Below are 11,830 nucleotides of genomic sequence, written 5' to 3' on the forward strand. Positions count from 1 at the left end.
TCCTGGATCCAGCCTTCAATAAACACCAGATTAATTCTGGACTGAAACCAGTGGTTTTGCGTGGACTTGAGCGATGCCAATTGAATCCGTAGTGTGGACTGAAGCGATGACAACCGGACTGGAGCAGTGGCCTCTGGTGTAGAGTAGGAAGGACTAACAGATGTCGATTCCTCCAAGCTGGGTGGTACTGGTCTGGGACTGATACTGCTCCCTGGCCATCTGAAAGTCAAGCCTGCGAACATGATGACATCAAATGTGAAATATTAAAAATAGGTTAATTATCCATGTCATAACTCATAAATGTTGTGCATCTTGGTTTAGACAACTGAAGAACAGGACAAAAGACAAGAAAACGTTAATATGTAGTCAGACAATGCATTCACCAAACTAGTCTTTCACCAGACTACCACTTTAGCTTGTGTTGTTTCACTGAGTTTATAGGCCTAATGAATTATAACCAGCCCTTTATATGCCTCAACATTTAATCTCACCTACCTAGTACTCAACTTGCCAGCTCATAGAACCCCATTGAAAACCCAGACATGTTGATTACACCAAGGTTTTGGATGCTAACTTGTATATGTTGAGCAATTTTCACAATATGTGACCATACCATTAACAAAAGGCACGAAAATATCATACATGTGACATGTCATGTGACATTGTGCAAAAGTAATGCTTGGAATGGATTCAGCATCATGAAACCCCTCTAGTTTGACACATCACATGCTACTTAATTAAAGCATGGTGAAATTTAGATTTGAGGGTCAATAGCCCCTCCTATATACAGGTTTAATGTTTGTTTTTAGTTCAATGTTTGTTTTAAATCACCACTAACTGCATCACCTAATCATAGCAACATGATTTAGACTTTGATTTGAGGATGGTTTTTATAGGTTGTTAATCGTATGGTCATATATTATGCCCATTATAAAAACAGCTCAACATATGCAAGTTAGCATCTGGCAAGTGGACTATAGGGCTGATGACATAATACATATCTGATGCCTTCAGGAGGTAATCTCTGGGCTTCCCAGCCCACAATGATAGTATAGTTACAATGGCGAATCTTCTTCGTGTTGTACTTAGTTGAAGCATCCCCCATGACCAGAACGGGAGCCGCCATCTAACTGACTCTAACGCTATATGGTCTTTCTTTTATATGGTTAATTACATGCGTTTCACGATGATGTCACCTGTGTATATCCATATTTGAGGTTTCTACATTAGTCTGATCGCTGATGTCAGCGCTGGATAGCGCCATGCGTAAACAAACGCACATCTTAGCATTATTCGCCCCCACGGCTTTGCTAGCCGCACAAAAGCTACTACATATTTTTCAATGCAATCTTCGCATGGAACAGATGAAATCCCTTAACAATCGTCAGCAAATAAATACATCCGTACAAATAGAAAACTGAAATTGGAGATTGTTTTTTACTTACAGTGTGAAACAACAAAAAAGACCTTGTATCTCAGGGAATCTAGCCTCGATATGATATGGAGTCGAACGGGAAGGACTTCACCGGAAATATGCGCCGAAAAAGTGTCTCATGGTATCCAGTCCGTATAGCAGATGTCCCATTCCTCCTTTCTCGTGGTGGCCGCTCTCCTCTATGAATGAACTACAACTGTAGTCCTCCCCGGAAGTACAAGGAGGATGTGATAAACCTATGTTGTGAACACTTCCTCTAAATCTCCCGCATTCTCCGTCACTACCAACGCCACAACAGCAGTGCAGAACCAAAGCAGCGAGCAGACTCAGCAAAGCAACAGTACATAATACACAGAAGCCTTCATCTTGAAACGTAAGTAGACTTGATTAAACATGATGCATAACCATATCTAGGCAATACTAAATGCTCACTCAATAACTCATCAGTGTCCAATCCATATCTTGGAAACATGCTGAAAGGATATGGCCATATATTAATATTAATTCATAGTGTGAACTATCCAAGTTTAGTTTTGCAAATGCAGGTTTAGTTTTGCAAATGCCACTTGAAACTATTTAGAAGTAACACAGGCTGCCAAAAACATAGCTAAACAGATTACACTTTACTTGGTATAGGATAATAATAACCATTACAGCTCTAAATGATTCTAAAAAAGTGTTGACAAAGTAACATCAATATACTTCTATATCCCATATAGATACCATGATGGATGCAACATTGGAGCCAACTCCAACACAAGATGGTTGTCCAGAAAATAGTAAGTTTGGTGAAATTAAAATGATGTTTGAAATGTACATTATTTAAATAATTAAAATATCAGCCAAAACATGAACATAAAAACAAATATACACTACACAAAACAGTGGTTAATGTTCATTAAAATCAATTTAACATTTTGTGAAGAATAATGGTATATTCAATTATAAATATGTTTATTTTACTCATTTTATTGTTTTTTTAATCTTAATAGATAGATCTGTTTGGATTGTCGGCTCCAGCCTGGTTGCCAAATATGTTTATTTTACTCATTTTATTGTTTTTTTAATCTTAATAGATAGATCTGTTTGGATTGTCGGCGCTACTCCAATAAATATTGTCTATTCTTAACACATACTTATTGTAACTTTAAGGACTAGTTTAATTTAGTTTTACAATAGATAAACAAACTCAGAACAGAATAAATCTAGATTGGTCAGCAGGGGTCAGCAACCTTAACACATGGTTGCCAACATTGGCAGTGTCATTAGTGTGAGCTAGAAAGATTTTTTAATAATCCAAGAACAGCCCATTTAAAAATGTAATGTTGCACATATTGTACATTCATTGAAACTCCTAAATCATGAGTGGTGAGGGATTCTGGGAGGGTTATTTTTCTGCTTTGAATAATTGCACCATAATGTGAAAAAATGTTTGTAAAGGTGCAATCAATCTTTTGGCAATATTTAATTTTTGTGATGTCATTATGTATGTCACACTGACTATCACAAAATTGAAAACGTGGAACTTCATGTGAAAGATTGCAGATCCCTGCTCTATAGAACTTTGCATGAGGATATGGTAACTTCAATACAAATGGCGCATTTTTGATTCACTTAACAAACTAACCGTTTGACCGCTACCATTATTCAATCCCTCCGCCGCGTCCTGCCAGGGTTTTATCGCGCGTGAAACTTACTTTGAAGAGCCAAATATCCGTAATCGCATTTTACTATGAAACGATTCCGTGTGTGTTGACGAAGCTGGTGCTTGTTCTCTCGGTCGGAGAAAAGTGGACCGCGAGTATCACAGCGCCTGCTACAGACAGTTGAAAACAATTGTCTGGGACAAAGCGACCCCTCTCGCTTTTGGAGATAAAGCCGTCTGAAAACAGAGCAGGCAATGTAAGTGGATGCGCGCGCATCTTCAAAATGGCCGCGGCCATTGGCTCAGAAGCATAACAGAGCTAACGAACGGTAGCTTTTATTACGATCGTATTAAAACATGCATTAAATATTACATCGCTGTTAAAACGGCTTTTCCGGGTGTGGCACCGTACGCTATTCTACGTGTCTATGTTCCTGGCAGGCCTCGTGCTAATATCGACTGGCATACTATATAATTACTTGATCGATTCAAACCTTTGCTTAATACCACAGTGCCCTCTAGTGTCGAACATTTACAAACTGTGACGGCCCCTGTATAGATGGTATTGTACTATATATATATTAGGGTGTATAGTATGGTAATTATATTAGGTGGTCTTGTGTAGCTTTATATATTATATTTGTAATTATCTTTGGTTAGTTGATTATGGTTTATTTGCTTACTTTGCTGTCCTAATTTCTGTTCTCCTTGTCTTGCAGTGGATGGGGAGCAGAGCTATGATGATCATGCTAATCAGTCAAGCGGCGGCACCTGGGCCCGGTGCCGACGACCTGTATAAAAGCCTGTCTCCCCAGTTCCTTCCTCAGTTCTGTTCTCAGCTCTGTTGTGTTCAGTGCTCTCTTGCACTTCTCCCACTATGCACCTTCCCCAACACTTTTGTTAAGACATTCAACATGCACTCATACCTTCCACTCATTCATACACGCACTACTGATTTCCACACCTCATCTGCTGGCTCCTGATTTGGTTTGATTTGATTTAAATTTCTTAATTTTGATTACTTAATAAATTAATATTGTTTTTGAATACTGCGTCTCCCCTGTTTTTTTGTTGTATACTTGGCTCCCCTAGGCCAGGTGTATAACAAATGGGGGCTTTGTCCAGTGAATTCTGAATAGTTGTGCAGTAAGTTTGGAGAGTCAAGTGACTCGCCCTTCTGCCTTTGTTCTCTACCGCGGTAGTCTATGGGCAACTTGGCCTTAATTAATGGCTTGTCTGCGCTGTGGTTTTGGGGTTTTGTGAATGAAGTCATTTGGGAACCATTCCGGGGTTTCCCTTGTCCATTCATCAGTCCGGTGAGTACAAACTACTAAGCGATGTTTACTTCAGCGTACACGCTTGGGCATGTACTCGGACTTTGGGAGATGCAGTAATTTGTTTGATTATTTGAAGTTGATTTATTAAGTTTGGTTACTTTGCATTTAATCTCTGTTTGATTAAGTTTGTGCTAGTGGAGAGGTTTTTCCTGGTTGTTGTGCTGCTAAAGTAAATATATATATATAATAATTATTATTATTATTATAGTATAAATATATATATATATATATATATATATATATAGTTTGCTTGGCTGGTTTTGTTTTTGTTTGTATACGAGTGTCTCTGGTAGGCGCGTTTAGTTCTGGGAATAGAAAGTAGCTCGCTGGGTCTAGGCCGGGGGGTGGTTTAGGTGCAAGGTGCGGCTGTAGCGGCTGTGCGTACGCACGGTCGTCTCGGGGGCACAGCTGAGAGGTGCATGCGGGTCGCCAGTTTCTGGTTGCCCTCCCTGCCTCTCGGTATCAGCTAGGCCTTTGCGGTGGCCTTCAGTGCATAACGGCCGGGCTCCACCGGGCGCGTCAGCGTCGCGTCTCCGTCACAGTCAGGGAATGTTCCCTTTTTAATCAATGAAGGGTGGCTCCACTGCCCCCGTTGACGGAGACGCGACGCGTGCATTAAAATTGAACCGGTGCGTTTTTTGACGCGACGCAGACGCAACGCAACGCGTCCGGTGGAGCCCTGGCGTTAGTACCTTCCGCAAACCGGCATGAAGACGGGTGGAGTTAGCTTGGGGATTATATAGGCTAGAGGGGCACTTGTATTTTTGTATTTTTTTTTCCTACCAGCTGGGATCTTTAAGCGCGCACAGCCAGGATGGTAACTTTAGAGGCATTTATCGCCGGTCCGTCTGAGGACCTGTTAATGCAATGCACCAAAGACCAACTAATTAAAATAGCAGACCACTATAAGATTAAACTTGATTCAAATGATAAGAAGACAAAGGAATCCATAGCAGTGGTTTTGAGGCACCATTTGTTTAAGAAGGAGTTGGCAGAGCCAGAGGAGGTGTCTCCTCCTCCGTTAAACGCCGCATCGGCGGTGCCTACGGGAATGGTGCCAGGGACAGGTTTAACTTTTGAACAACAAAAAGAGTTGATGATGATGCAGGCTAAAATGATGGCTGACGCCGCTGATGCGCAATATGCGATTGAAAAAATGAAATGGCAAGTAGAGCAAAACAGGCTGGACCTGATAAGGGACGGTAAAATTCCAGCTGTTGCACAAGTGTCCACCACAGAACCTGCTGAGTCCACAGGGGGTTTCGATATAGGTGGTAATTTACGTTTGGTTCCAAAGTTTAATGAACGTGATCCAGAGGCATTTTTTACCATGTTTGAGCGTATGGCCGACGTGCGTAAATGGCCTGACTCTGCGCGCACATTGTTGTTGCAGTGCGTTTTGACTGGCAGGGCGCAAGAGGTTTATTCGGCAATGAGCGTGGCTGACAGCCAGGATTATGCTCGTGTCAAGGCAACGGTGCTGAAATCGTTCGAGCTCGTACCCGAGGCGTATCGCCAGCGTTTTAGGTTCTGGAAGAAACATGACAAGCAGAGTCATCTAGAATTCGCACGTGACCTGACTACTAGTTTTACGCGCTGGTATAACGCCTCGGAGGTAACGGATTTCGATGAGCTATGTGATCTAATGATCTTGGAGCAATTCAAAAACTCTGTCCCACCTCGTGTGGCGACGTATATCAACGAGCAGAAAGCGCGCAACGCAACAGACGCGGCGGCGCTCGCTGATGATTTTGTCTTGACGCACCGTGGCGAGTTTAAAGCGGGCGGTGGCAACACTGCTAGTGAGTCTCGTGGCCGACCAGATAAACCTCTTCCTGCTGAAGCTAAAAGTCATTCTAATGGCAGTGGTAATTTGCGTGAGCCAGACAAGGTTTGCAATTACTGTCATAAACGGGGCCATTGGAAGTCTGAGTGTTTTAAGTTAAATGGAAACCCCAGGACTCAAAATTTTGCAGGACATTCGCAACCAAAAGGGGCTGGTGCTCCACGTCCGGTGTCCACTTGTGCTACACCTAATTGCGGCCCAAATAAGGATACGTCAGTTGCAGCACTGGATTCTTACCGCCCGTTCATCATGAAAGGCTCTGTGGCTTTGCTGCAAAATGGGAAAGAAGTGCCAGTAACTATTTTGAGGGACACAGGTGCTTTTGACTCATTTATTCAGGCTGGTGTTCTCCCTTTAACTCAGGATTCTGACACAGGTGACAAGGTGCCTATCCGTGGCATAGATATGAATATTCTGTGGGTTCCCTTGCATAATGTTTTCCTCAAATGTGAATTATTCCAGGGGGAAGCGAAGCTTGCTGTGCGCCCAGCGCTGCCGATCCCAGGGGTGACTGTGATCCTGGGGAACGACCTGGTTGGTGCTCGGGTGTGGGCAACGGTTCCTCCACCGGCAGTGGTGACGTCTGTTCCTTTGTTAACTGGGGGGATGGATAAAAGTGAACGTGACTTTCCAGAGGTTTTCTCAGCATGTGCGGTGACACGTGCAATGGCTAAGTTAAAGGGGAACTCTGAGTCACAAGAATCAGTTAAGTCTAAAGTGTCTGACAAGTTTGCAATACCTTTTGCTGATTTTCCACTGTCCATAACACGTTCAGATCTGGTGGCAGAGACGCAGGCGGACCCGTCTCTGAAGGAGCTGGTGCCGCTGGTGCGACCAGAGGATGAGATTCTTGACAGTGCTTGTGGGTATTTTCTGCAGAATTCCTTGTTGGTGAGAAAATGGCTGCCACATAATGGAAGGTTTGTGGGTGAACCTGTGTTTCAAATTGTGTTGCCAGAGAAACTCCGCCAGTCAGTGTTAAAGGTAGAACACAATGAATCTGGACATACTGGTGTGAGAAAGACTTATGACAGGCTGCTTAGGCATTTCTTTTGGCCTCGTATGAAGAGAGATGTGGCAACATTCATTAAAACGTGTCATACATGCCAGTTAACTGACAAGCCTAATCAGAAGTTGAAACCAGCTCCATTGTATCCCATTCCGGCCATAAGCCAGCCTTTTGAACATCTAATCATAGACTGTGTTGGTCCTCTACCGCCCTCAAGGTCGGGAGCAGTTTATTTGTTAACGGAAATGTGCCAGGCAACTCGCTACCCTGCCGCTTATCCTCTCCGCACCATTACAACTCGGTCAGTTGTGCGTGCTCTGTCTCAGTTTATCTCTATTTTCGGCGTTCCTCAGGTCATTCAGAGTGACAAAGGTTCAAACTTCTGTTCGCATATGTTTTCTCAGGTCCTGAAACAGTTGCGTGTGCGCCACAATCAGAGCTCTGCATACCACGCTCAGAGTCAGGGGGCCTTGGAGCGTTTTCACCAAACGTTAAAAGCTATCCTGCGCGCATACTGCACTGAGATGGGTAAAGACTGGGAAGAGGTTCTGCCGTGGCTGATGCTAGCTACTAGAGAGGTAACACAAGAGAGCACAGGGTTCAGTCCAAACGAGCTGGTCTTTGCTCATACAGTGAGAGGCCCATTGGCAGCACTGTCTGGAGATTGGATAGAGGCACAGCCTCCCAAAAATTTGATTGACTATGTTAATGGTTTTCGTCATCGGCTGTACACAGCTGGGGTGATGGCTAAAGAAAACTTAGCATCAGTTCAGGGTAAAATTAAACAGTTGTTTGATCTTAAAACCGAGCGCCGGGTGTTTAGTCCGGGAGACCAGGTGCTAGCCCTGCTCCCCATTGTCACTTCACCTTTTCAGGCAAAATTTTCTGGTCCACACACTGTGGTAAAAAAGGTCTCAGAGCTAAACTACATTATTTCAACGCCTAAACGTAAGAAACCAACCCAGCTTTGCCATGTAAACTTGCTTAAGCCTTACTATGCACGCACTTCTGAAACACCAGTGTTGTGTGTGCAGCCAGAGGTTGGCTTGGCTCATGCAGTTTGCATGGCAGTTCCGGTGTTGTCTCCTAGTCGGGAGGTAGAGGAAGATGGCTTGGGTACACCGGATCCAGCGTTGGTGCACGGTCGACTGAAAAATTCAGAATCGCTTGCGTGTCTTGATACACTGTTGGCTCATTTGCCTGCGACCGGCCGGGAGGAACTTGCAGAGTTAATCCGGGAGTTTCCATGCCTATTTAATGATACACCGACTTGTACTCTTTGTACTTGTACTCTATTTAATTGAACACGACATTGACATTGGCGTTGCAAAGCCAATAAAACAGAGATTCTACAGGGTTAATGCAGACAAGCGTCAATATGCGAGTAAATTTGATTTACTGAAGGGTTACTGGCAGGTGCCTTTGTCAGCGAGAGCTCGTGAGATAGCTGCCTTTATAACACCTAATGGTCTTTATTCTTACAAGGTCATGCCGTTCGGATTGCGTAATGCGCCTGCTACCTTTCAGTGCCTTATGAATCAAGTGATTTGGGACATGCCAGGGTGTGCAGTATATCTCGATGACGTGGTAATCTATTCAGACACCTGGGAAGTTCATTTGGAGCGCATTCGGGAGCTGTTCAGTCGCCTGAGGGAGGCAAGGCTCACAGTCAATCTTGCAAAGTGTGAGTTCGCAAAGGCGACTGTAACCTACCTGGGTCGGGTGGTTGGGCAGGGCCAAGTCCGTCCAGTTGAGGCTAAAGTGCAAGCTGTTGAGCAGTATCCGGTTCCAACCACGAAGAAAGAGCTTATGCGCTTTCTGGGTCTAATAGGTTATTATCGTAGTTTTTGTAGGAACTTTTCAACTGTTGTGGCGCCTCTTACTAACCGACTGAAGTCTAAGGTACAGTTTGACTGGTCACCTACTTGCCAGGAAGCATTTGGGCAGGCTAAAGCACTCTTGTGTACCGCTCCTGTTTTGTCGGCTCCACGCTTTGACAGACCGTTTACGATCTACACGGATGCCAGTCATGTGGGTGCGGGGGCCGTACTCATGCAGGAGGACAATCTAGGAATAGATAAGCCTGTTAGCTTTTATTCCAAGAAATTCAACTCTTACCAGCTAAACTACTCAGTCATTGAAAAAGAGGGATTGGCTTTGATTTTAGCTCTACAACACTTTGAAGTTTATGTAGGAGGTAGTACCCCTGTTGTCATTTATACAGAATGAATTACGCTAACATTATCTAAAATCAAATAAATACAGAAATACACACATACATCCGTGTGTGTATGTAAAATACACACACAAACGTGGACATTGTAATATTTGTTTATGTCCATTACAGATTAATATAAACATTAATTGTGCACATTATAACCTTTAGATTCCAATTAAAATTTAACAATAAGCAATTGTGCTTACAGCATGTAAGATGTTTAACGCAAGTCATCTATAGCAATTCCTGTTTATAAATATATATTTCTTAGCCGTAATAATGTCAGATATTAGAACTACATTTACAGTCTTCTCTGTAAGATTCCGTATAGCTTAGTGGTTAGCGTTCTTGGTTCCAACAGGCATAGAAATGCTCAATTTGTTTTTATTGTTTACACACACACACACACACACACACACACACACACACACACACACACACACACACGTTGGGTTGCAACAGTTAATCTAACCAATCGATTATAATAAAAGACCCACACACAGAACAGTATTAAAACAGTGCAAAAGCTAAGGCACAGAGAAACAATGATAAACTTTGGGAACAGTGACACAGTAGAGGCATATATTAAGCCCAGCCATAACTGTAAGAGTATAAAAACAACCATGAATGGACTCTCTGCATAACTGTAGTTCCCTTTTCCAGATCTGGGTCAGTTACGGTCTTAAATCTGCAGTTAAAATCTGCTGTTGAGCCCACACACACACACACACACACACACACACACACACACACACACACACACACACACACACACACACACACACACACACATTTGCTAATATGGAGAATATATTTAAATACTTATTTCCCTGTTACATGAAGATAAAGATTTGGAGAATGGCACTGTAAATGATTAGAGTTTACCAAATGGATCCTTATAGATCTTTAACCCTTAACTGTAAAATGTAACCATTTAATCATTATACGCTCTCGTACAAATATTGAAATATGAAGCATGTCATTTTGAAAGTAGATCTCACGTCATAAATGTGTGGGCACCCCTGCTATAGGCCTATGGAGCAAATATGTTTAGGCCTACAAGAATACTTGAACTGGCTGGCACTGACACCTATGCAACCCAAATGCTAAAGACCTCAACTTCGCAAAAAGTTCGTGTGCGGATCGACAGTAGGGGGACTGGGGCGAGGTGGGGGATCAGGACGAGGATGGGGATCCGAGCGAGGCGGGGCGAGGGCTGGTGCCGCGGGGGGAGGACGAGAGAGAGGAGGGAGGGGATGGGTGGACGGATGTTGAGGAGAGGGAGGGGGGGCAACGGGGGCGGGGTGGGGGCCCTGAGGGTTTTGGCTATGGGGCCCATGATTTCTCTCAGATCGGAAGCGACCGAGGCCCCAAAAGATGGTGCTGGGGGCTATGTGGCGAGAGCGCGGTGGTCTGAGGGTGTAGATGATGGTTGATGGGTCTAGGACCGAGAGATCGGCCAGACAGGGGTGGCGTGGTGAACTCCGAGCACCTGAGGAACCCGAAGAAAGCCAGGAGGAAGATCGATTCGAGGGTGGCGTCTGAGTGGGTTGGAGTAGCCGGAGAGGAGGACACGGATGCAGGCGGTGAGGATGTCGGCGGTGAGGGGTTGGCGGCTAGGCGGGCTGCGGGCTTCGAGGCATTTGATGCCTCTGAGGAGCAGGGCGACGTGGGGATGGAGGCGGAAGGGGTGCTCGGCGCCGGTGAGTAGTTTGGTGATGAAGTTTATGCCAGACAGGTAGACGTGGATGGTGGATGAGTGCATGGACCGGGAGTAGCGGCAGTGGCTGATGTAGGAGGTGAGGGTGGCTAGGTCGAGTGACGGGAAGGGGATAGTGAAGGTGGAGTGGAATAGCTTGAAGTTCTTCCAGGCGGTCCAGTAGGAGGACAGAGTGGAAGGGGCGAGGGACTGGAGGATGGTCTGTTGCGTGTGAAGGATGAGGTGGCGGAGCGGGTGTTCTAGGGGAAGGTCATCTGTGAATATGGAGCCACGGGTGTGGGGAGGAGGTCGGCGTCCGGAGCCAATTGCCTGAATTTCTGAAATGAGAGATCGGAAAGTCCGAAATGGAGTTGAGGTGGCCGGGTATGTGTGTTGCGCGGATGATGAAATTGTGGGTGACGGTGATCCAGGTGAGACGCCTGAGGAGTGACATGATGGGGAGTGAGGAGGAGCGGCCTTTGTTTATTATTTCTACGGTGGCTTGGTTGTCTGAGTGGATTAGTATGGAGCGGCTGGTCCATTCGGATCCCCAAAGGTAAGCCGCGACCACGACGGGGTAGAGCTCGAACCTGGCCGAGGAGAGGCCGGAGTTGGATGGGGAGTCCAGCAAGTGGAAGTGG

Source organism: Electrona antarctica (genome assembly GCF_951216825.1).
Source record: "Electrona antarctica genome assembly, chromosome: 16".
NCBI classification, from domain to species: Eukaryota; Metazoa; Chordata; class Actinopteri; order Myctophiformes; family Myctophidae; genus Electrona; species Electrona antarctica.